Source organism: Psammomys obesus, unplaced genomic scaffold (genome assembly GCF_907164565.1).
Source record: "Psammomys obesus unplaced genomic scaffold, mPsaObe1.curated_primary_1811, whole genome shotgun sequence".
NCBI lineage: Eukaryota > Metazoa > Chordata > Mammalia > Rodentia > Muridae > Psammomys > Psammomys obesus.
Genome location: NW_026596089.1, coordinates 235,661 through 263,120, shown reverse-complemented (window position 1 = coordinate 263,120; position 27,460 = coordinate 235,661).

Here is a 27,460-nt window from a genome sequence, read left to right as displayed (position 1 = left end):
TTTAGTTTTGTGCAGGGTGATAAATATAGATCTATTTTCATTTTTCTGCATGTGGACATCCAGTTGGACCAGCACCATTTGTTGAAGATGCTGTCTTTTTTCCATTGAATGGTTTTGGCTTCTTTGTCATAAATCGAGTATTCATAGGTGTGTGGGTTTATTTCTGGGTCTTCTATGCGGTTCCATTGATCCTCCTTTCTGTTTTTATGCCAATACCATGCAGTTTTTATTACTATTGCTCTGTAGTACAACTTGAGATTGGGGATGGAGATACCTCCAGATGATCTGTTGTTGTACAGGATTGTTTTGGAGATTCTGGGTTTTTTGTTTCTCCATATGAAGCTGAGAATCTTTTTTTCAAGGTCTGTAAAGAATTGAGTTGGTATTCTGATGGGAATTGCATTGAATCTGTAGATTGCTTTTGGCAGGATGGCCATTTTCACAATGTTAATCCTACCAATCCATGAGCACGGGAGATCTTTCCATCTTCTGAGATCTTCTTCAATTTCTTTCTTCAGAGACTTGAAGTTTTTCTCAAATAGGTCTTTCACTTGCTTGGTTAGTGTCACCTCAAGGTACTTTATGTTATTAGTGGCTATTGTGAAGGGAGTTGTTTCCCTAATTTCTTTCTCGGCCCTTTGTCTTTGGTATACAGGAGGGCTTCTGATTTTTTTGAGTTGATTTTGTATCATGCCACTTTGCTGAAGGTGTTTATCAGCTGGAGGAATTCTTTCGTTGAATTTTTGGGGTCGCTCATATATACTATCATATCATCTGTGAATAGTGACACTTTGACCTCTTCCTTTCCAATTTGTATCCCCTTGATCTCCTTTAGTTGTCTTATTGCTCTGGCTAGGACTTCAAGTACTATGTTGAAGAGGTAGGGAGAGAGTGGGAAGCCTTGTCTTGTCCCTGATTTCAGCGGGATTGATTTAAGTTTCTCTCCATTGAGTTTGATGTTGGCTATAGGCTTGCCTTTACTATGTTTAGATATGTGCCTTGTATTCCTGATCTCTCCAAGACTTTAAACATGAATGGGTGTTGGACTTTGTCAAATGCTTTTTCAGCATCTAAGGAGATGATCATGGGGTTTTTCTCCTTCAGTTTGTTTATGTGGTGGATTACATTGATGGATTTCCGTATGTTGAACCACCCTTGCATGCCTGGGATGAAGCCTATTTGGTCGTGGTGGATGATATCTTTGATGTGTTCTTGGATTCGGTTTGCAAGTATTTTATTGAGTATTTTTGTGTCAATGTTCATAAGAGAGATGGGTCTGAAGTTCTCTTTTTTTGTTGGGTCTTTGTGCGGTTTAGGTATCAGGGTGACTGTTGCTTCATAGAATGAGTTTGGTAATGTACCTTCTGTTTCTATTTTGTGGAATAGTTTGAGGAGAATTGTTGTGAGCACTTCTTTGAAGGTCTGGTAGAATTCCGCGCTGAAACCATCTGGCCCAGGGCTTTTTTTGGAGGGGAGACTGTGAATGACTGCTTCAATTTCAGTCTTTCTACCTGATCTTGACTCAATGTTGGAAGATGGAATCTATCAAGAAAATTGTCCATTTCATTTAGGTTTTCAAATTTTGTGGCATATAGGCTTTTGTAGTATGACCTAATGATTGTTTGAATTTCCTCTGTGTCTGTAGTTATGTCACCCTTTTCATCTCTGATTTTGTTGATTTGGATAGATTCTCTCTGGTTTTTAGTTAGTTTGGCTAAGGGTTTGTCTATCTTGTTGATTTTCTCAAAGAACCAGCTTTTTGTTTCATTGATTCTTTGAATAGTTTTATTTGTTTCTAATTGATTTATTTAAGCCCTGAGTTTATTATTTCCAGCTTTCTGCTCCTCTTGGGTGTATCTGCTTCCTTTTTTCTAGGGTTTTCAGTTGGGCCATTAAGTTGTTTGTCTGTGATGTTACGAATTTCTTCTTGCAGGCACTTAGTGCTATAAATTTTCCCCTGAGCACTGCTTTCAATGTGTCCCATAAATTTGGGTATGTTGTGCCTTCATTTTCATTGCATTCTAGGAAGTCTTTAATTTCTTTCTTTATTTCTTCCTTAACCCAGCTGTCATTGAGTAACAGGTTGTTCAGTTTCCATGTGTGTGTAGGCTGTTTGTTATTTCTGTTGTTGAGGTCCAGCTTTAGTCCATGGTGGTCAGATAGAATACAAGGGTTTATTTCAATCTTTTTGTATCTGTTGAGGCTTGCTTTATGACCAACTACATGGTCTATTTTGGAGAAGGTTCCATGTGGTGCTGAAAAGAAGTTATACTCTTGAGTTTGGATGAAAAGATCTGTAGACGTCTATTAGGTCCATTTGATTTAGGGTCTCTATAAGTGTTTTTATTTCCCTATTTGTTTTCTCTCTAGTTGATCTGTCCCTTGGTGAGAGTGGAGTGTTGAAGTCTCCCACGATTAGGGTTTTAGGATAAATGTGTGATTTAAGCTTTAATATTGTTTCATTTACAAATGTAGGTGCTCTTGTATTTGGGGCATAGATATTCAAAATTGTGATGTCCTCTTCGTGGATTTTTCCTTTGATGAGAATATAGTAACCCAGACTCAGAATGACATGCATGGTGTACATGGCATGTATTCACTTATAAGGGGATTTTAGCCAAAACTAACCATGCTACAATCCAGAGACTCCCCCCCCCCCTCAAATGCCAAGTAACAAGGAGAGTCCAAGTAAGAATGCTTGAATTTTATTTCTCTTTTTAATTGCATCATTGTTTTTGCACTAATCACAATTGGGTTACATGGCAAATTACATTGCTTTGGCCTACACTATTTTGCGTAAATGAAACCCTATCATAATAAATAATAATACTAATCTTAGTGTAAGTTTTTGCTAGGATCACACAAGAAAAATCAAATAAAATTTTAGCTTCTCAGAAATGTGTCCTTATTATTTTTAAAGTCTTGTCTGTTATATCTTATCTTTTTTCTTTTTCCTTTCTCTCTGTCTTTTGTTCTTTCTAATTTTCACTTTTTTTTGGTTGCATAAACTTGTGGAATACTGAGATAAACACAAATATTGAAACAATAGAGAGAACTTCAATTCCAAGAAAACAAAAGAAAAGTTGAGAATTTTGAAATATTTGTGTAAGCAAATAGAAATATCTTGGGGTGTAAGTTATGAGCACATTAATAATACAGGCAGACCAGATGTTTGTTAATTATAAACAATTGAACCAACATTCTAAGTCTCTCATGAATCCTTTCCAACACAGACAATTTCTAGATATTTTTCAAGACAATATTTCAAATAGATGGTTTTATTTTAAAAGTATTATTGGAAATTTACAGAGAACTAGACTCATCAATTTATTAGAAGTCAGAGAAAATTTACATATTAAATGAGACAAACATATGTAAGTTTAAGTTTCTGAAATAGTTGTTTTAATAAAAAATAAATCAGGGTTGTATAGTCAAAATCAAATCTGCCTAAAATGCAGGCAGTATGAGAAAAACAATATGATCATCTTGGTCAGATTGTTTATACTGATTTTAAATTAAACCATCAGTAATTTTTTCTTGGAGTTTGTCAAGTATATTTGATGACATTTTATGTTGCTCTCATTTACAGAGACACCCTTCTCTCCTTTTTCTAGAGAATGCATGCTTGTTTAAATTTATTAGGGAGAAAATATTTTGGAATATAGAAGCTCATGCATTTACAGCTGGTTTTCTGAACAATTTTTTCAAGATATAAGAAAGAAAATTATCTGATTCAAAAAAATACACTGCCATTTGCTGAGCAGCATCTGAGTGGCATTCTTCTGCTCCTAATTACTTAGGCCTGTACCCATCCCTAATTCAGCATCTAACTACATTTGGGGTGTCTTTAAGGGTGTCTGACAGTAACCCAAGGCCATCAAGACAGGCTTTAATCTTTTTTTTTCTTCTTCTTTCTTTTTTTCTTTATTAATTACACTTTATTCACTTTGTATCCCCCCTGTGGTTCTCTCCCTCCTCCCGTCCCAATCCCTCCCTTTCTCCACCCTCTGCATGAATGCCCCTCCCCAAGTCCACTGATAGGAGAGGACCTCCTTTCCTTCCTTCTGATCCTAGTCAATTAGGTCTCATCAGGAGTGGCTGTGTTGTCTTCATCTGTGGACTGGTAATGCTGCTTCCCCGTCAGGGGGAGGTAATTAAAGAGCAGGCCAATCAATTCATGTCAGAGACAGTCCCTGTTCCTATTTTTTTTTCAGTTAATATACTATTCTTTTTTTTTAATTTTATTTTTCTTTTTAGTTACATTTTGTTAACTCTGTGTCCCAGCTGTATCCCGCTCTCCCTCATTCCCTCCCCAACCCCACACTTCCTCCCTGGTCTCCTCCCTGCCCCTTTCCAAGTCCACTGATAGGGGAGGACCTCCTCCCCTTTCATTTGACCCTGTTTTATCAGGTATCTTCAGGGCTGGCTGCAAAGTCCTCCTCTGTGGTCTAACAGACTGCTCCTCCTATTACAATGGAACCCACTTGGGATACTGAACTGCCATGGTCACAGACAGGCTTTAATCTTATGGGTTGAGGAATAGCCAAACACTGACCACTTGAAGAGCAGACTCAAACTGATGGAAGTTTTTTGAATGCTGAACAAAAACTGATCACCTCTCCCTGGGGGATGCAGCCTAGTCAGGCCACAGAGGAACACAATGTAACCAGTCCTGATGGGACCTGATAGTCTAGGGTCAAATAGAAGAGGAGGAGGACTTCTGCTATCAGTGGGCTAAGTGAGGGGCATAGTGGCAGAAGAGGGAGCCAGGGAGGGATTGGGAGGAGATGAGGGAGGGAGCCACAGCTGGGATACAATATAATAAATTGTTATAAATGATAAAATAATAATAATAAAACTGGTCAGGGTCACAGCATGGATTTGGGACCCAGACTGTGGTGCTGGATTCTAAGGAAGGTGTTTGTTTGTTTGTTTGTTTTTATACAAAACAAAACAGGCCCCCCAAACCCATAACCAATTAACAACCAGATAACCAGGTGTAGGAATATAAGTGTGACGGGGAAGCATTACATCATTTTGACTAGCTAAACATAATTTTGTTCCAAATGTATTATATTGAACCTAAGTAGCTAGACATAGCACTTTAAACTGATTGGTTGGGATTTAGGGTAGGGGAGCTCTTGAGGGCTTTCCAGCTTTCTGGGAGAAAGAAACATAGCAGGATGTTGCAGTCTTAACTGTAACAGAACATGTATCTTTAATTTAAACAGAACTTGCATTTATCATCCATTGTTTTATTCTAAGCACCAAGTACTAAACTATTAAATTGTATCCTGGCTCATGCATGTAGGCCTGAGAACTTGAATTTAATTTTGCCTTATAATCAAAATGGAGACGTGGAGGCAAGACAGTTTCTTATATGCTAAAGGCAGCAGAAGAATTAAAGTAGGTCTCTTCAAAGGGGATATAGAGTTTAAACAGGTTACAAAAATCCATGTGATTATTTTTCTGAAAAGAACAAAAAATGCTGACACAGACATGAACAGAGAGAAAAATCTTGTAAGACAACGTGGCTAAAATGGAAATACACAACAACAACAAAACTGCAAACCAAGAACAGATATTTCAGAAGAGATCAATAATCAAGGACAAATGATTCAGAAGAGAGCAATGCTCTTGATCTTTCTTTTTTTGTTGTTGTTGTTGTTGTTTGTTTGTTTTTGTTTTTGTTTTTGTTTTTTTTTTACAGTCCATATGATTTTATTTAGAAGATGTAAAAACTTTAAGGTCCCTGGGGTCTTTTCTGAGACTGTTTCTCCAACCAAGGACCATGAATAGATATAACCTAGAACCCCTGCCCAGATGTAGCCCATCTCAGTTCAGTATCCAAGTGGGGTCCCTAGTTAGGGGAACAGGGACTGTCTCTGACATGAACTCAATGGATGGCTCTTTGACTTTCTCCCCCATCCTCCCTGAGGGAGGAGCAGCCTTGCTAGGCCACAGAGGAGGACATTGCAGCTGGTCCTGATGAGACCTGATAAACTAAGGTCAGGTGGAAGGGGAGGAGGACCTCCCCTATCAGTGGACTTAGAGAGCGGCAGGGAAGAGGTGAAAGAGGGGGCTATAGCTGGGATACAAAGTAAGTAAACTGTAATTAATAAAACAAGAAACAGAAATAAAAGAAACCAGTCCATTCAGAAAGACTAAATTCAGAAACTAGATAAAGAGAACTTTTCTTTTAAAAAACATGTTTAATATTTTAAAATGACTTCTCCATCTGTGTAGATTAACCTCATGATTCATAATAATCTCCCCCGATGATTGATGGGCCTTAAAGGGGTCTTATCTGAGACTGATTCTCCAACCAAGGACCATGTATGGAGATAACCTAGAACTCCTGCTTGGATATAGCCCATGGCAGATCAGCAGCCAAGTGGTTTCCCTAGCAAGGGGAACAGGGACTGTCTCTGACATGAACTCAGTTGCTGGATTGGTTTCTGAATCTAGCCTAAATACAGGCCTGAAACTTAGGCAACCATCAAGAAGTATGGAATCTAGCTTCTCTTTCAGTGCCATTGAACCCTGTGTGATTTGCCAAGGGAGGCCAGAAAATATCTGTATTGTTCATGGCAAAACTGTACATCTCAGTGGCGGGGCAAGATGGCGGCGCTGGGAAGACTCTCATTCTGAACAGCAGCACAGCAGGATTAGCACAGTGACCAGCAATCAGAACTCCCGGCCATAAAACACAAGTGATTGTGTTTCTCAGGTGAGAAGATACCCCACAGTGGGGGATTCAATCAGCTTTAACTCACCCAGCTAAACCACAGTATAGAAGAGTCACAGCACAGTATAGAAGAGTCACAGTATAGAATAGTCACAGCATAGTATAGAAGATTCACAGAACAGTATAGAAGAGTCACAGCACAGTATAGGAGAGTCACAGGAGAAGAGACCCTGGTTCTGCCAGGCACTTGGTCGCCAGCCCAGAGCTACATGCAAGCATGATCTGGTCACTGTCTCAGTCTGAACTGTGGGCCAAGAACATCACAGACTGGATTTTCTAGTCGAGAGATAACATCACAGAGCAGGAAACGATTGGGACCGACCTTAGGTTACCCAGACATCCCCTGGAAAAGACTCGGTACCTCGGGCGCCCTAGGAGCCAGCCCGGAGCCAGAGCCGGGGACCCAAGTGCCGGAACAGAGCCCTGCCTGCCTGCTCGCCTGATTTGCCACCTCAGATAGAACTGTGGGCACCAGGGCACCAGAGACTCGGTTTCACCGTTGGGTGCAAACCCACAGAGAGGGAAACGGCTGGTCTGATCTCAGAGTACTCAGCTGATACTACCACCCCGAAAAGGTCTCCGGAAAATTACCCAGTTTAGGCAGACGTCCAGACTCCCAATGACCAGAAAGGTGGAGCCAAGGGCGGGCGCCTGTGACTGTGGGTTCAACACGCCCACCACCTCCTCAGACAGAACGGTGGTCCCCAAAGCAAAGACTGGGTGTCCCTGGCAGGAGGAAACCCCCAGCGGGGGGATCATCAGGTCTAATGCTCAGGACACCCAGCACCAAAAGACTTTCGGGATTCACTCAGACTCTAGGCTCTAACCTTCTACTGCAGGCAGGAGCGCTGTGCTCTGCCGCCATTATTGAGTTCCGCTAGGGCACTGGGACACACAGCTGCATCCTCAGACCTACAAAAGCCAGAGAGCCATTACAGCAGCCCTCAGATACTGTGCCAAGGATCAACCAGTTATCCCTAGCTAGACTGACAAAACTGTGGGAATCCCTGGTCCTTCAAGAGGGCTGCACCCACAGCGTCTGGACCAGAGCAGTGCCTGCAGCCGCCATCCCAGACAAAGACACACAGCTTCTGGTCCAGAGTGAGGCACTCAGCCTCCAGACCAGAACAGTGCCCCCAGGCGCCAACTCAACCTAGGTGCACATTCTCCAGGTCCAGAGCGGAGCAATCAGCCTCTGGCCCAGAGACTTACTGAGTGCACCTCCCACTTTCCCGGACAGAACTGTGCGCCCCAGGATAACAGACTGAGTTTCCCTGTTGGGAAAAAAACCCACAGCTAGGGATTCAGCAGGTTCTTCAAGAGGACTGTACATGGAAAACTGTAACAACAGCAGCAGCTCACTAAATTTGTAACGAGAAACCCAGCAGTGGGGCAGCTGTCTTGAGAACTTCTATGGGTAAGAGGAGAGCCCCCCATGCCTAACAAAGACCACAGCTACTACTCAGGGCTAAACACCTGAGGTGAGAAATGGCAATTCCTGAGAAACACTGGACATACAGTGACCATAACCAAAAAGCAGAGAAGGACTCCTTTAGGAAAAATCATCTTCTGGCCACGGGGATTCTCCCTAACTCAGGACTCCAGGAAGCACAGAAACTAACAGCCAACACCTAAAACAGCCCAATGGGTAGAGGTCAGCATAAAAGCTCAACCAACAAAAGACAGAGCAATATGGCATCTCCAGAACCCAGCCATCCAGGAGCGAACAGCCCTGCACAACGCAGCATAATAGTAAATCAAGAAGATGACCTTACATCTATGCTGATGAAGAGGATAATAGAGGAAACAAATAAAATACGTAAAAAATTAGAGGAAGATAAAACCAAACAGATCATGGCTATCCGTAAAGAAATGGAGGAAGATAAAGACAAGCAGATTAGGTCCATCTGTGAAGAAATACGGGAAGATGCAGCCAAACAGCTTGTGGCCTTCAGAGAAGAAATAATTAAATCACTGAAAGAAATAAAAGAGACAGAGTTGAAGGAACTAAAAGAAAAAGAGGAAAATACAAGCAGACAGGTGAAGGAAGTAAACAAAACAACTCAAGATCTGAAGATAGAACTAGAAAAATTAAAGAAAACACAAATGGAGAAAATAATGGAGAGGAAGAATTTAGGGAAGAAAACAGGAACTACAGAGGTAAGCATAACTAACAGACTACAAGAGATGGAAGAAGAATCTCAGGTGTAGAAGATACAATGGAAGAAATCGATGTATCTGTCAAAGAAAATAGTAAATCCAAAAAATTCCTGAGACAGACCGTCCAAGAAATCCAAGACAATATGAAAAGACAAAACCTAAGAATAATAGGTATAGAGGAAAAGAAGACTCCCTTCTCCAAGGCCCAGAAAATATTTTCAACAAAATCATTGAAGAAAATTTCCCCAAGTTAAAGGAGAAGCCAATAAGAATACATGAGGCCTACAGAACACCCAACAAATTTGACCAGAAAAGAAAATCCTCCTGCCACATAATAATCAAAACAGTAAGTATACAGAACGAAGAAAAAATACTAAAAGCTGCAAGGGAAAAAGGCCAAGTAACACATAATGGCAAACCCATTAGAATCACACCTGACTTTTCAACAGAGAATATGAAAGCCAGAAGGGCCTGGACAGATATCATGCAGACCCTAAAAGAACACAGATGTCAACCCAGGCTACTATACCCTGCAAAACTCTCAGTCCTCATAGAAGGAGAAAACAAGATATTCAATGACAAAAACAAATTTCAACAATACCTACATACAAATCCAGCATTACAGAAGACACTGGAAGGGAAAATACAACCCAAGAAAATTAGCTTTTGTCAAGAAAACACAGGAAATAATTAACCTTACTACAGTAAAACAAAAACCAACCAAGCACACAACCTTATGACCACAGCCAACATCAAAATCAAAGGATCTAACGGCCACTGGTCATTAATCTCTCTCAACATCAATGGACTCAACTCTCCAGTAAAATGACACAGATTAACAGAATGGATACATAAATAAAACCCAGCAATCTGTTGCATACAAGAAACACACCTAAGGCACAAAGATAGACATTACCTGAGGGTAAAGTGTTGGAAGACGACTTTCCAAGCAAATGGACCCAAGAAACAAGCAGGAGTAGCCATTCTAATATCTGATAAAATAGACTTTCAACCAAAATGAATAAAAAGAGATAGGGAAGGACACTTCATACTCATCAAGGGAAAATTCCACCAAGAAGACATCACAATCCTGAACATCTATGCCCCACATAAAAGAGCACACACATTTGTAAAAAAAACATTGATAAAATTTAAACCACATATAGATCCCCACACGTTGATAGTGGGAGACTTCAATACCCCACTCTAAACAAAGGACAGGTCAACTAAACAGAAATTAAACAAAGAAACAATATCTCTAACAGAGGTCATGAATCAAATGGACCTTCCAGATATTGATAGAACCTTACACCCAAACACAAAAGAATTTACCTTCTTCTCAGCACCTCATGGAACCTTCTCCAAAATAGACCATATAGTTGGTCAAAAAGCAAACCTCAACAGATACAAGAAGATTGAAATAATCCCTTGTATCTTGTCTGATAACCGTGGAATAAAGTTGGACTTCAACAACAACAGAAATAGCAAAAAGCCTACACACACAAGGAAACTGAACAACTTGTTACTAAGTGACAGCTGGGTCAGGGAAGAAATAAAGAAAGAAATTAAAGTCTTCCTAGAACTCAATGAAAATGAAGACACAACATACCCAAACTTGTGGGACACAATGAAAGCTGTGCTAAGAGGAAAGTTCATAGCACTAGGTGCCTTCAAGAAAAAATTCAAGACAGCTCATTCAAGCAACTTAATGGCCCACTTAAAAACCCTAGAAAAAGAAGAAGCAGACACACCAAGAAGGAGTAGATGGCTGGAAATAATCAAATACAGGGCTGAAATCAATCAATTAGAAACAAATAAAACAATTCAAAGAATCAATGAAACCAAGAGCTGGTTCTTTGAGAAGATCAACAATATCGACAAACCCTTAGCCAAGCTAACTAAAAGGCAGAGAGACACCACCCAAATCAACAAAATCAGAAATAAAAAGGGGGACATAACTATAGACAGTGAGGAAATCCAAACAATCATTAGGACTTACTTCAAAAGTCTATATGCCACAAAATTGGAAAATCTACATGAAATGGACAATTTTCTTGATTGATTTGACTTACCAAAGCTGAATCAGGACCAGGTAAATCAATTAAATAGACCTATATCCCCTAAGGAAATAGAAGCAGTCATCAAAATCTCCCATCCGAAAAACAAAAGCCCAGTACCTGATGGTTTCAGTGCAGAATTCTACCAGACATTCAAAAAAGAGCTAACTCGAGGTCTCTTCAAACTATTCCACAAAATAGAAACAGAAGGAACATTACCAAACTCATTCCATGAAGCCACAGTCACCTTGTTACCTGAACCTCACAAAGACTCAATAAAGAAAGAGAATTTCAGGCCAATCTCCCTTATGAACATTGATGCAAAAATACTTAACAAAATACTCACAAACCGAATATAAGAACACATCAAAGATATTATCCACTATGACCAAGTAGGCTTCATCCCAGGTATGCAGGGGTGGTTCAATATACAGAAATCCATCAATGTGATCCACCATATTAACAAAGTGAAAGAAAAAAAACCCATGATAATCTCCCTAGATGCTGAAAAAGCATTTGACAAAATCCAACATCCATTCATTTTTAAAGTATTGGAGAGATCAGGGATACAAGGCACATATCTAAACATAGTAAAGGCAATATACAGCAAGCCTATAGCCAACATCAAACTGAACGGAGAGAAACTTAAAGCAATCCCACTGAAATCAGAGACACAACAAGGCTGCCCACTCTCCCCATATCTCTTCAACATAGTTCTGGAAGTCCTTGCTAGAGCAATAAGACAGTTGAAGGAGATCAAGGGGATACAGATGGGAAAGGAAGAAGTCAAATTATCACTATTTGCAGATGATATGATAGTATACATGAGTGACCCCCAAAACTCTACCAGGGAACTCCTACAGCTGATAAACACCTTCAGCAAAGTGGCCGGATACAAAATTAACTCAAAAAAAATCAGTAGCACTCCTGTATACAAAAGACCAAAGGGCTGAGAAAGAAATTAGAGAAACAACATACTGCACAATAGCCACAAGTGACATATACTACCTTGATGTAACCCTAATCAAGCAAGTCAAAGACTTGAATGAAAAAAATTTCAAGTCTATGAAGAAAGAATTAGAAGAAGATATGAGAAGATGGAAAGATCTCCCATGCTTATGGCTTGGCAGGATTAACATAGTAAAAATGGCCATCTTACCAAAAGCAATCTACAGATTTAATGCAATTCCCATCAAATTGCCAACACAATTCTTTACATCCTGGAAAGAAAAATTCTCAACTTCATATGGAATAACAAGAAACCCAGAATTGCTAAAACAATCCTCTACAATAAAAGATCTTCTGGAGGCATCTATATCTCTGATCTCAAGCTGTACTATAGAGCAACAGTTATAAAAACTGCATGGTACTGGCATAGAAACAGAATGGTGGATCAATGGAACCGAACAGATGACCCAGTAATAAACCCACACACATATGGACACCTGATTTTTGACAAAGATGCCAAAACCATACAATGGAAAAAAGATAGCATCTTCAACAAATGGTGCTGTTCCAACTGGATGTCTACATGAAGAAAAATGAAAATAGATCCATACTTATCACCCTGCACAAAACTGAAGTCCAAGTGGATCAAAGACCTCAACATAAAACCAGACACATTATCAGCCAGAAAAAAAAGTGGGGAATACCCTAGAACTCATTGGTACAGGAGAAAACTTCCTGAACAGAACACAAACAGCACAGGCTCTAAGAGCAACAATCAATAAATGGGACCTCATGAAATTGAAAAGCTTCTGTAAAGCAAAGGACACAGTCATCAAAACAAAGCGACTGCCTAAAGATTGGGAAAGAATCATCACCAACTCTTTATCTGACAGAGGACTCATATCCAGTATATATAAAGAACTAAAGAAGCTGAAAAGCAGCAAACCAAGTAATCCACTTAAAAAATGGGGAACAGAGCTAAACAGAGAATTCTCTGTAGAGGAATATCGAATGGCAGAGAAGCACTTAAAGAAATTCTCAACCTCATTAACCATTAGAGAAATGCAAATCAAAACAACCCTGAGATTTCACCTTACACCCATCAGAATGGCCAAGATGAAAAACTCAAGGGACAACATATGCTGGAGAGGTTGTGGAGAAAGGGGAACCCTTCTCCACTGCTAGTGGGAGTGTAAACTTATACAACCACTCTGGAAATCAATCTGGCGCTTTCTCAAACAACTAGGAATAGCACTTCCTCAAGATCTAGCTATACCACTCGTATGCATATATACAAAAGAGGCTCAAGTATACAAAACGGATATTTGCTCAACCATGTTTGTAGCAGCTTTATTTGTAATAGCCTGAAGCTGGAAATAGCCCAGATGCTCCTCAACTGAAGAATGGATGCAGAAACTGTGGTACATCTATACAATGGAGTATTACTCAGCAATGAAAAATAAGGAAATCATGAAATTTGCAGGTAAATGGTGGGATGAAGAAATGATCATCCTGAGTGAGGTGTCCCAGAAGCAAAAAGACACACACGGTATATACTCACTCATATAAACATACAACAAAGAATAAACTCACTAAAATCTGTACATCTAAACAAACTAAGCAAAAGAGAGGACCCTAACTAAAACGTTCAATCCCCATCCTGAAAGTCAAAGAGGATGGACATCAGAAGAAAAAGAAAACAGGAAACAACTAGGAACCTGCTACAGAGGGCCTCTGAAAGTCAGAAGAAGAAAACAGGAAACAACCTCGGAACCTGCCACAGAGGGCCTCTGAAAGCCTCTGCTGTGCAGACTGTGAAAGCAGATGCTGAGCCTGATGGCCAACTGACGGGCAGAGTGAATGGAATTTTATGTAAGAAGTGGGAAATAGTAAGAGCTGGAGAGGACAGGAACTCCACAAGGAGAGCAACAGAACAAGAAAATTTGAACACAGGGAACTTCCCCGAGACTCATACTCCAACCAAGGACTCTTCTGGAGATAACCTAGAACCCTGACAATGCAGCCACTTCTGATGAGAACTGATAGACTAAGATCAGAAAGAAGGAGAGGAGGACCTCCCCAATCAGTGGACATGGGGAGGGGCATGCATGCAGAAAGGAGGTGGGAAGGTGGGCCCGGGAGGGGAGGAGGGAGGGGCTTATGGGGTGATACAAAATGAATAAAGTGTAATAAAACTTTTAATAAAAGTTAAATTAAAAAAAGAATAAAACTAAAGAGGAGGTAAGTAAAAAAAAAAAAACTGTACATTTCATGTTATTTTTCACATGCAAAGAAGCTAAAACTTCGAAATAAGCCCTGCCCAGTATGCAGACAGCCAGTTAAGATGATTGGGCTAACTTATTTCAGCTAGCTGACCTTCCCATAAAAATAGAATTTTGTAACTTTGTAACTTCCAAAGTTAAACAACATGTAGGTTTTATTTATTTATTTTTAGCCAATAAAGCCAGAATAGTGTCCTGATCTATGTCATATTCACTGTATAAATTTATCTTTGAGAGTAAGAATAGTGAGTATTTCATTTTGTTTTAGGAAATTTTGTCTTGGTTTTATATTTTGCATTTGGGTTTTAATGTAATTTGCATTGAGTATGTAGCTCCTTTTTCATCCTTAATAAATACTCTCCACTTGGAAGGATGGTTGGAAGTGAACTCAATGTTCTTGGTCTTAACATTTGATGTTTTACCTTTAGAATTTTGAGTAAATAGATTTAAGATTTTTCTAAAAAGTATTAATTAGTGTTGTTAATTAGGTTTTTTCTTTTTATTTATTTTTATTTTATATATTTTTTATTTATTACAGTTTATTCACTTTGTATCCCATCTGTAACCCACTCCTTAGCATAGTTTTAATTGGATACTTAAATATAAATAACACAAGTCTAAAATAATCTGAAATACTGACAAATTAGCATTAAATTAAAAGATAAGGCAAATGAGGCTTATAGTTACAGATTTTAATTTTATATTGATATACTAAAAATGAAATCTGAGTAAAGAAACAGAAGTATAAGACATAGAAAGAAAAAAATGAGAGAGTCTTATTTTTCACATAGGTGATATTTTACATATGAAACACCTAGAATCAATGTGTAAGAGAGGGCGCATGGAAAGTGAAAAAGAGAGAGGAAGAGAGGGAGAGTTGCAATTAATCTCCCCCAGCTAAGAGCCCTCTAATGCAAAACAAATATGTTAACCCTGTAATCATTATGCACAAGCAAAGCATTTATATATTTATGAATTTATGTTACTGTGCATGCACACCATGTGCGCGCATGTGTGTGTGTCCACCACATAAACAAACTGAAGGAGAAAAACCACATGATCATCTCCTTAGATGCTGAAAAGGCATTTGACAAAATCCAACATCCATTCATGTTTAAAGTCTTGGAGAGATCAGGGATACATGGCACATACATGAACATAGTAAAGGCAATATACAGCAAGCGTATAGCCAATATCAAACTCAATGGAGAGAAACTTAAATCAATCCCACTGAAATCAGGGACAAGACAAGGCTGCCCACTCTCTCCATATCTCTTTAGCATAGTGCTGGAAGTCCTTGCTAGAGCAATTAGACAGTTGAAGGAGATCAAGGGGATACAGATTGGAAAAGAAGAAGTCAAATTATTACTATTTGCAGATGATATGATAGTATAAATGAGTGACCCCAAAAATTCTACGAGGGAACTCCTACAGCTGATTAACACCTTCAGCAAAGTGGCCTGGTACAAAATTAACTAAAAAAATATCAGTAGCCCTCCAGTATACAATGACAAAAGGCTGAGAAAGAAATTAGGAAAACAACATCCTTCACAATAGCCACAAAGGACATAAAGTGTGTGAACCTAACCAAGCAAGTCAAAGACTTGTATGAAAAAAATTTCAAGTCTTTGAAGAAAGAATTAGAAGAAGATATCAGAATATGGAAAGACCTCCCATGTTCATGGCTTGGCAGGATTAATATAGTAAAAATGGCCATCTTACCAAAAGCAATCTACAGATTCAATGCAATTCCCATCAAATTACCAACAGAATTCTTTACAGACCTTGAAAGAAAAATTCTTACCTTCATATTGAACAACAAGAAACCCAGAATTGCTAAAACAATTCTCTACAGTAAAAGATCTTAACCACCCCTGATCTCAAGCTGTACTATAGAGCAAGAATACTAAAAACTGCATGGTACTGGCATAGAAACAGACTGGTGGATCAATGGAATTGAATAGAAGACCCTGACATAAATCCACACACTTATGTACAACTGATTTTTGACAAAGATGCCAAAGCCATTCAATGAAAAAAACAGCATCTTCAACAAATAGTGCTGGTCTAACTGGATCTCTACATGTAGAAAAATGAAAATAGATCCATACTTATCACCCTGCACAAAACTAAAGTCTAAGTGGAAAAAAGACCTCAACATAAAACCAGACACATTAAACTGCTTAGAAAAAATGTGGGGAAGAGCCTTGAACTCATTGGCACAGGAGACAACTTCCTGAACAGAACACTAACAGCACAGGCTCTAAGAGCAACAATCAATAAATGGGACCTCATGAAACTGAAAAGCTTCGGTATGGCAAAGGACACTGTTATCAAAACAAAATGACAGCCTACATATTGGGAAAGGATCTTCACCAACCCTATATCTGACAGAGGACTAATATTCAGTATATATAAAGAACTAAAGAAGTTAAACAACAAAAAAAATCAAGTAATCCAATTAAAAATGGAATACAGAGCTAAACAAAGAATTATCAATAGAGGAATATAGAATGGCAGAGAAAGAAATGCTTAAGAAATGCTCAGCGTCATTAGCCATCAGGGAGATGCAAATCAAAAGCACCCTGAGATTTCACCTTACACCCATCAGAATAGCTAAGATAAAAACTCAAGAGACAATACATGCTGGAGAGATTGTGGAGAAAGGGGAACCCTTCTCCACTGCTGGTGGGAATGTAAACTTGTACAACCACTCTGGAAAGCAAATCTGGTGCTTTCTCAGACAACTAGGAATAGTGCTTCCTCAAGATCCAGCTATACCACTCCTAGGCATATATACAAAAGAGGTTCAAGTACACAATAAGGACATTTGTTCAACCATGTTTGCAGCAGCCTTATTTGCAATAGCCAGAAGCTGGAAACAGTCCAGATGCCCCTCAGTGGAGGAATGGATGCACAAATTCTGGTATATCTACACAATGGAATATTACTCAGCAATGAAAAACAAGGAAATCATGAAATTTGCAGGTAAATGGTGGGATCTGGAAAAGATTGTCCTGAGTGAGCTATCCCAGAAGCAGAAAAATGCACATGGTATATACTCACTCATATAAACATATAATATAGGACACACCTACTGAAATCTGTACACCTAAAGAAACTAATTAAGTGGGAAGACTCTTGCTAAAATGCTCAATTCCTATCCAGAAAGGCAAAGAGGATGGACATCAGAAGAAGGAGAAAAGAGGAAACAAGTCAGGAGCCTGACACAGAGGACCTCTGAAAAGCTCTGCCCTGCATACTATCCATGCATATGCTAAGACTTAAGGCCAACATTTGGGCAGAATGCAGGGAATCTTAAGAAAGAAGTGGGAAACAGTAAGATCTGGAGAGGACAGGAACTCCACAAGGAGAGCAACAAAAATAAAAAATCTAAGCACAGGGGTCTTTCCTGAGACTGATACTCCAATCAAGGACTATGCATGGAGATAACCTAAGACCCCTGCACAGATGTAGCCCATGGCAGTTCAGTATTCAAGTGGTTTCCATTGTAATAGGAACAGGGACTGGCTCTGACATGAACTGATTTGCCTGCTCTTTAATTACCTCCCCCGAGGGGGAAGCAGCATTACCAGGCTAGTGAAGAAGACAATGCAGCCACTCCTGATGAGACCTAATTGACTAGGATCCTAAGGAAGAAAAGAAGTCCTCCCCTATCAGTGGACTTGGGGAGAGGCATGCATGCAGAGGGTTGAAGAAGGGAGGGATTGGGATGTGGTGAGGGAGGGAACCACAGGGGGGATACAAAGTGAATAAAGTGTAATTATAAAAGAATTAAAAAAGTAAAGTAAAATGAAACCAAAAAAGAATAAAAAAGAATCGATGTAAAAGAAACAAACAAACAAACAATAAAACAAAACAAAACAAAACAAAAAAACGGAGGTCATCGATTTGGGAGGGCATGAGGGAGTGGGTACTTTGGAGAAGTTGGAGAAAGAAGAGGTTGGAGGATAGAACATAAAGGGGAAAAGTTATGTATTTATATTTTAGTTAAGTTTTCTAATAAATAAGAAATTATTAAGAAAAAGAAAAATACACAATTTGTCAACTAGAAAAATCCAATAAAACAAACAAAACAAAATACCTCACCTAGATAATACCAATATAAAAGCTTAGTATATTTTGAAGATCTTATATCAAACCACTGTGGAAATGATTGACTTTGTCACTAACCATGTTGAAAATTCTGAAAAGGAACTTTAATATCAGTATTGAAGCTATAATTATAAGTGTCAAATGCATCTTATTACTAACTCTAAAGTATAAGCATTAGAACTCTCATGCGAATTTCTCTGTCACCTAGAAATATATTTATATTTCTTTATTATGTCTCAAAATTCAGAAGCACAAATATATATATAATATTATAGTTTAAAAACTAAGTAATGGTATAGGAATAATAACCCAAATGTAATGAAACTGTGTCCATTTCATTTGAATTTTCAAGTTTTGTGTCATATAGGCCTTTGAAGTAAGACCTAATATTCTTTGGATTTCCTCGGTGTCTGCTGTTATGCATCCTCCCTGCCCCCCTTTCTGTTTTGTTGATCTGGATAGTGTCTTTCTACATTTCAGTTAGTTTTGCTAAGTGTTTTTCTATCTTTTTGATTTTCTCAAAGAACCAGCTCTTGCTTTTGGTGATCCTCTGATTTTTTTTTATTTGTTTCTAGTCCTTTCATGTGTGCAATTAAGTTGCTGGTGGGAGATGTCTCCAATTTCTTTTTGAAGGCGCTTAGTGCTATGAACTCTCCTCTCAGCTCTGCTTTCCTTGTGTCCCATAAATTTGGGTATCTGTGCCTTCATTTTCATTGACTTTTAGGAAGTCTTTAATTTCTTTCTTTCTTTCTTTCTTTCTTTCTTTCTTTCTTTCTTTCTCTCTCTCTTTCTTTCTCTCTCACTTCCCTTCTTCCCTCCTTCCCTCTTTTCTTTCTTCCTTCCTTTCTTTCTTTCTTTCTTTCTTTCTTTCTTTCTTTCTCTCTTTTTCTTTCTTGAGCCAACTGTCATTGAGTAGAAATTGTTGAGTTTCCATGTGTAGTCTTTCTGTTGTTTGTGTTGTTCCTCAGTTCCAACTTTAATCCATGGTGGTCTGATAAGAAATAAGGGACTATTTCAATCTTTTTGTATTTATGGATATTCCTTTGTCACAGAATATTTGATCAGTTTTAGGTGAGGTTTCATAAGGTGCTCAGAAAAAGGAATATTCTTTTGTGTTTGGGTGAAAAATTATCTAATTGTCTACTAGGTCCATTTGATTCATGACACCTGCTAGCTTAATTATTTCTCTGTTTAGTTTATGCTTCATTTTCCTGTTCTTTCCTGAGAGTGGAGTGTTGAAGTCTTCCACTATTTATGTTTGGGGATTCTTGTGTTTTAAACATTATTAATGTTTCTTTTACAAATATGATTGCCCTTGTGTTTGGGGCATAGCTGTTCAGAGTTGAGTTGTTATATGGATGGAATTTTTCTTTGATGAGTATGAAATGTCCTTCCCCAACTCTTGATTTATTTTGGTTGAAAGTCTATTTTATCACTAAGTAATATTCAATTGTGTAGATGTACCACAATTTATGTATCCATTTCTCAATGGAGGGTCATCTGAGCTATTTCCAGCTTCTGGCTATTACAAATAAAGCTGCTACAAACATGGTTGAGCCGATGTCCTTGTTGTGTACTTGAGCATATTTTGGATATATGCCTAGTAGTGGTATAGCTGGATCTTGATTTGAGGAAACACTATTTTTAATTGTCTGAGAAAGTGCCAGATTGATTTCCAAAGTGGTTGTACAAGTTTATATTGCCACCAGCAGTGGAGGAGGGTTCCCCTTCTCCACATCCTCTCCAGCATGTGTTGTCCCTATAGTTATTCTTCTTAGCCATTCTGATGCGTATAAGGAGAAATCTCAGGGTTGTTTTGGTTTGCATTTCCCTAATGGCTAATGACGTTGAACATTTCTTTAAGTGTTTCTCTGCCATTCAATATGCCTCTATTGAGAATTCTCTGTTTAGCTCTGTACCCCATTTTTAAATTGGATTACTTGATCTGTTGTTGTTTAACTTCTTGAGTTCTTTATGTATGCTGGATATTAACCCTCTGTCAGGTCATGAAATTTTCAGGTAAATGGTGGGAAATGGAAAAGATCATCCTGAGTGAGGTATCCCAGAAGCAGAAAGACACACAGGTTATATACTCACTCATAAGTGGATATTAGATATATAATATAGGATAAACATACTAAAATCTGTACACCTAAGGAAGCTAATCAGGCAAAAGGACTCTGGCTAAGATGCTCAATCCCTATTCAGAAAGTCAAAGAGGATAGACATTGGAGGAGGGAGAAAACAGGAAACAGGACAGGAGCCAACCACAGAGGGCCTCTGAAAGGCTGTACCATGCAGAGTATTGAGGCAGATGCTGAGACTCATACCCAAACTTTGGGCAGAGTGCAGGGAATCTTATGAAAGAAGTGGGAGATAGTAAGATCTGGAGAGGACAGGAGCTCCACAAAGACAGCAACAGATCCAAAAAGTCTGGGCACAGGGGTCTTTTCTGAGACTGATACTCCAGCCAAGGACCACACATGGAGATGTCCCTGAACCCCTGCACAGAGGGAGCCTATGGTAGTTCTATATCCAAGTGGGTTCCATAGTAATGGGGACAGGGACTGTCTCTGACTGAAACTGAATAACCTGCTCTTTGATCACTTCCCTGTGAGGTGGGAGCAGCCTTACCAGGCCACAGAAGAAGACAATTCAGCCACTTCTGATGAGACCTGATAGACTAGAATCAGAGAGAAGGAGAGGAGGACCTCTCTTATCAGTGGACTGGGAGAGGGACACAGGTATGGAAGAGGGAGGGTGGGATTGAAAGGGGAGGAGGGAGGGTGCCACAGGGGGATACAAAGTGAATAAGCTGTAATTAATAAAAAAAAAAGTGGAAAAAAAAGAAAGTCTACTTTATTTGATATTAGAATGGCTACTCCAGCTTGCTTCTTAGGTCTATTTGTTTGGAAAAGCTTTTTCCAGCCCTTCACTCTCAGGTAATCTGTTTCTTTATGGTTGATATGTTTCTTTCTCATGTGTAGCAGAATGGTGGGTTCTGTTTACAAATCCATTTTGTTATTCTCTGTCTTTTTATTGGAGAGTTGACTCCATTGATATTGAGAGATAGTAAAGTAATGTCTTGTGACTGTAGCTCCTTTTACTTTGATGTCGGCTATGCTAGTATGTTTGTGTGCTTATATACTTTTGTTTTTGCTGTAGTGAAGTTATGTTTTGAAGATATGTTTTGTTTTGTTCTTTTGTTGTTGTTGTTGTTGCTTGAGGGAAGTGTATGTAGTTAACTTCCTTAGCTGAAAGTTTTTCTGCTATTATCTTTTGTAGGGCTGGATTTGTGTATAGATATTGTTTAAATTTGGTTCTGCTGTGGGATATCTTTTTTTTTTTCCATCTACGGCAATTAAAAGTTTTGCTGGTATAGTAGTTTAGAGTGGCCTCTGTGGTCTCTTCAGGTTTTCTCTTGCATCTTTAAATATTTATTTGTTCTATATATTTAGTGTTTTGATTATTATGTGGCAGGAGGATTTTTTTCTGGTCTAATCTATTTGGTGTTATGTAGGTCTCTTGTATGCTTATAGGTATCTCTTTAGATTGGGGAAATATTCTCTGATTCTGCTGAAAATATTTTCTGGGCCTTGTAGCTGGGAATATTCCCTTTCTTCTATTCCTATTATTGTTATGCTTAATTTTATCATGGTGTCATTGATTTCTTGGATGTTTTCTGTCAGGAGTTTTTTAGATTTAACTTTTTCTTTGACTGATGCATTGATTTTTTTCATTATATCTTCTAAACATGAGACTTTTTCGCTCCATCTATTGTATTCTGTTCTAGATGCCAACTTTATAGTTCCTGTTTTCTTCCCCAAGTTCTCTCTCTTCAGGATTTCCTCAGAGTGTGCTTTCTTCATTGTTTCTATTTCCATCTTCAGATCTTGAACCACTTTATTTATTTCCTGTTTGTTTGTATTTTTTTGCTTTTCTTTAAGTTATTTGTTCAATTCATTTACCTGTTAGTTTTCATTTTCCCGTATTTCTTTGAGTGATTTATTAGTTTCCTCTCTAAAGCCCTCAAATTTTTTGATTGAATCTTCCTGTATTTCTTTAAGGATTTCATTCATTTCCTTCATCATAATTTTCATAAGCATAGATTTAAGGTCATTTTCTTGTATTTCAGTTGTGTTAGGGTATCCAGGGCTTCTTGCAGTGGGATAACTGGGTTCTGGAGATGCCATATTGCTCTGGGTTTTGTGGATTGTGTTTTTATGCTTGCTGTTAGCCATATGGTTGTCTATAGTGCTAGCTGGTATGTCCTTGTGCTTGCTGTCCATGGCATTGGCTATCCTCCCCCTCCACCACCCCCCCCCCCCCCAAAAAAAAGAAAAAGAAAATCTGATGGCTTTCTCAGGCCTTTGTATTCCAGTGAGGTCCTGCTGGTCTCCTCAACACAGCCATCATAGCTGTAGTGAAGCCTGGATCTTCATGTCTCTGGAGTCCAGAGTTGTCTTCAGGGTAGTAGAAGTCCAAAGGAACACAAGGTGCTGGTTGGAGTCAGCCTAGAAGGTGCGAGTGCCTCACAGTCTGCTGTACTTAGGCTTGCTGGCCAAGCAGACACCGCTCTCTAGGCACTCAGATTCTGCTGGGCTCTGCCCTCTTGGAGGCAGGATCCTGTGTGCTCATACCATCCAGTGAGTCTCCACAGGGGACAAGTTGAATTGCAGATTAGAGGATGGTATGTAGCCTCATGTATCTAGGTGCTGTCCTCTGTGAAGTAGGTTGAATCTGAGGTCTGATTAGTAGAGTGGAGAGCCCCCATCACTGGAGACCTGTGTTTTCCTGGACCCTGGATATTGCTGTAGGGAACCTGGGATTGTGCATCTTTAGCTACCAGGATATCTTCTCCCATCTAGGAAACACCTACATCTGTGTATAGCTTCAGATGCACTGACTTGTTGGCCAAGCATACATTGTGATCCAAGTGCTCAGATTTGGCTCCAGTCTTCCATCTTGAAACTGGGATCCTGTATGCTTGTAATGTCTAGTCAGTTTCCACTGGAGGACCAGTAGAATCAGGCATTGGATGGAGGTCAGTATGCTATACCAGATATGCACTGCCTATTCAATGCTAGTATTTTATTGTTGCTGCTAACTATCATAAATCTAATGAAATTTAACAATTCAAAATTATATTGTAGATCTTGAGATCATAGTTGAAAATTACTAGATAGTATGTGGAAATATGTGTGTTGAATCATATAAATATTTTATTAGTTTCCTGAAGAGATGTGGAAAGGGTTTAATTCTGTTGATATAAAAGAACAGCCCTCTCTCTGCTCCAGTGTTGATGAGAATTACCAGCAGGACAATGCCTTGCTTCCTCAGGATCTACCCTTGGCCAGGGAAAACACCATCCAAGATAAAAAAAAAAATGACATTGTATTTTGTTGTGAATGTGCAGAAAGGGCAGAAAGGGAATGTTTTTTCACTCCTGGAGGAAGGGAAAAAGGTGGAATGACTATAAAAATCTTTGTGGAGGATCTCCAAAATAAAATTATCACATTTATACCACATCATCAGTTATACTACTTTTGTTAATTTTTAAAGAACTCCATATTTCTTAATATAGACATAATTGCTCTCCTATTGTCATTGTGTTCTATTCACAAGAGTCAGAAAATGGACATAGCATAAATGTCAATCAACTGATGAACTGGAAGTGAAAATGTGCTGTATTTACACAATGTAATGGCATTGACCTTTTCCCTTTCAAGAAAACCACAATTTATTTTAGTTTTTGAGAGAGACTGAGTATCCCTATGCAACCATGAGTACCCCATGTTTGTCCCAAATGCTTGATTCTCCTGCCCCAGCATCTTAAGTACCTTCATCAAAAGTGTGTGATACAACACATTACTTGATTGCAGTCTTAATCAAATATTTGAGGAAAAAACAAAATAATAAGCAATCATACTCTGCTATAAAGAATAATCACTGAGGCTGATGGAGTGATGTTTACATGTGAATATTTTAGTTACATTAAAAATGTGCTATAAAAGTTGAGGCAGATGATTGGAAGACAGAACCTGAGATTTAAAAAGCAAGGACCTGCTGGGGATGGTTGTTCATGCCTTTGATCCCAGCACTAGGGAGGAAGAGACAGGCAAGTTTCTGTGAGTTCAAGTCCAGCCTGGTCTACAGAGTCCAGGACGGCCAGGGCTACACTGAAAGACCCTGTCTCAAAAAAAAAAAAAAAAAAAGAATAGAAAAAAGAAAAAAATATGGAAGGGACATATCTAACCTTACGATTGCCAGTTCTTATTGTTTACACTGAGCAATAGGTCTCTAGTTCAAAAGTACATGCTAAAGTCACATCTCTGAGGATTATTGAGGATTATAATGTGTTCTAACACTGATAACAAGTTACCAGGGAAGCTGGTGGTCCTATGAAGATAATCCTGTTGCCTTCTTCTGGTGAGGTTAACAGGTCCTTTGCTACAGCTAAAATACGGATTGAACAACTAACTTCATACTTTATAAGTTAGAAAAAGCTAAATAAGAGATACGATAATAGTCTTGAGATTTTTTTTAATTTTATTTTTCTTATTATTTTGTTACCACTGTGTCCCAGCTGTATCCCACTCCCTCATTCCCTCCCCAACCCCACACTCCCTCCCTGGTCTCCTCCCTGCCCCTTTCCAACTCCACTGACAGGGGAGGACCTCCTCCCCTTTCATTTGACCCTGTTTTTTCAGGGCTGGCTGCAAAGTCCTCCTCTGTGGCCTAAAAGGACTGCTCCTCCCCTGGGGGGTGGGGAGGTCAAAGAGCCTGCCCTTGAGATCCTGTTAGAAATAGTCCTTGTTCCCCTTGCTTTGGAAAACTACTCAGTTACTGAGCTACCACGGGCCACATCCAAGCAGAAGTTCTAGGTTATATCCATAGATGGTCCTTGGTTGAGTGTCAGTCTCAGAAAAGACCCTGTGCCTAGATATATTTGGTCCTTGTAGAGCTCCTATCCTTTCCATATCATACTAACTCCCCTTCTTTCTTATGATTCCCTGCACTCTGCCAAGGGTTTGGTTATGAGTCTTAGTGTCTGCTTTGAAACACTGCTAGGTAGAGTCTTTCAGATGCCTTTTGAGGTAGATTCCTGTCATACATTTAATGCACATCCCATTTGTCTTTCTAAATGAGGATTGATCTTCACCTATGTCAGCTTTCTTGATTATCTTCTTTAGGTGTATAGATTTCATTATGTTTATCATATCTTTATCATATATAAGCGAGTATATACCATGTTTGTCTTTCTCCTTCTGGGATACTTTACTCAGAATGATCTTTTCTAGATCCCACCATTTGCCTGCAAATTTCATGATTTCCTCCTTTTTTTATTGCTGAGTAGTATTCCATTGTGTAAAAATACCACAATTTCTGTACCCATTCCTCCGTTGATGGACATCTGGGTTGTTTCCAGGTTCTGGCTATTACAAATAAAGCTGCTACAAACATGGTTGAACAAATGTCCTTGTGTACTTAAGCAAATTTTGGGTATATACATAGCAGTGGTATAGCTGGGTCTTGATGGGGAACAGCCTAGAACTCATTGGCACAGGAGACAACTTCCTGAACAGAACACCAACAGCACAGGCTCTAAGAGCAACAATCAATAAATGGGACCTCATGAAACTGAAAAGCTTCTGTAAAGCAAAGGACACTGTCATCAAAACAAATAGACAGCCTACAGATTGGGAAAGAATCTTCACCAACACTTTATCTGACAGAGGGCTAATATCCAGGATATATAAAGAACTAAAGAAGCAGAAAAGCAGCAAACCAAGTAATCCAATTAAAAAATGGGGAACGGAGCTAAACAGAGAATTCTCGATAGAGGAACTTCGAATGGCAGAGAAACACTTAAAGAAATGCTCAACCTCATTAGCCATTAGGGAAATGCAAATCAAAACGACCCTGAGATTTCACCTTACACCCATCAGAATGGCCAAGATCAAAAACTCGAGTGACATGCTGAAGAGGTTGTGGTGAAAGGGGAACCCTCCTCCATTGCTGGTGGGAATGTAAACTTCCACTTTGGAAGTCAATCTGGCGCTTTCTCAGACAATTAGGAGTAGTGCTACCTCAAGACCTAGTCTTGAGATTTTACACTCATATATGTGTGTGTAAATGTCTGCTATTATTTTAATTGTGGAATATTTTTTTCTTTTTTACTTTTTTATTTATTACAATTTATTCACTTTATGTCCTAGCTCTAACCCCCTCCCTCAGTCCCTCCCAACACCTCCCTCTTTTCTTCTCATGTTCCTTCCCCAGTCCACTAATAGGGGAGCTCCTCCTCTCCTTCCATCTGACCCTAGCCTATCAGGTCCCATCAGGACTGGCTGCATTGTCCTACACTTTGGCCTGATAATGCTGCTCCTTACTCAAGGGGAGGTGATCAAAGAGCCAGCCACTGAGTTCATGTCAGAGATAGTCCCTGTTTCCCTTACTATGGAACCCATTGGAGACTGAGCTGCCATGGGCAGGGGTTCTAAGTTATCTCTATGCATGGTCCTTGTTTAGAATATCAGTCTCAGAAAAGACCCCTGTGTCCAGATTTTTTTGGTTCTGTTGCTCTCCTTGTGGAGCTCCAGCCCACTCCAGATCTTTCTATCTCCTTCTTTCATAAGATTCCCTTTCATAAGATGCCCAAAGTTTGGTTATAAGTCTCAGCATCTGCTTTAATACACTGCTGTGTAGAATCTTTCAGCGGCCCTCTGTGGGTAGGCTCCTGTCTTGTTCCTTGTTTTCAGCCTCTTCTGATGTTTATCTTAGTTGCCTTTCTGAAAGAGGACTGAGTATTTTACTCAGGGTCCTCCTTCTTGCTTAGCTTCTTTAAGTGTACTTTTTAAATAAAATTTTATTTATTATTTATGACTTAAGAAAACCTGTATTTATTTATTTTTCATCTTATTCATATGGATGTTTTGCCTCAGTATGTACATGCATGCCTGAAGAGGCCAGAAGAAACCTCTGAATCCACTGGAGTTACAGAACATTGTGCTGCACAATGTAGGGGTTAGAAATTTAATTAAGGAACTCTGGAAGAGAGGCCTGTGTTGTAAAGTGCCACAGTGTATCCCTAGCCCCACATGTGTATTTTTGTCAAATTCTAGTATCCAGTAGTTTGAAAGTCTTAT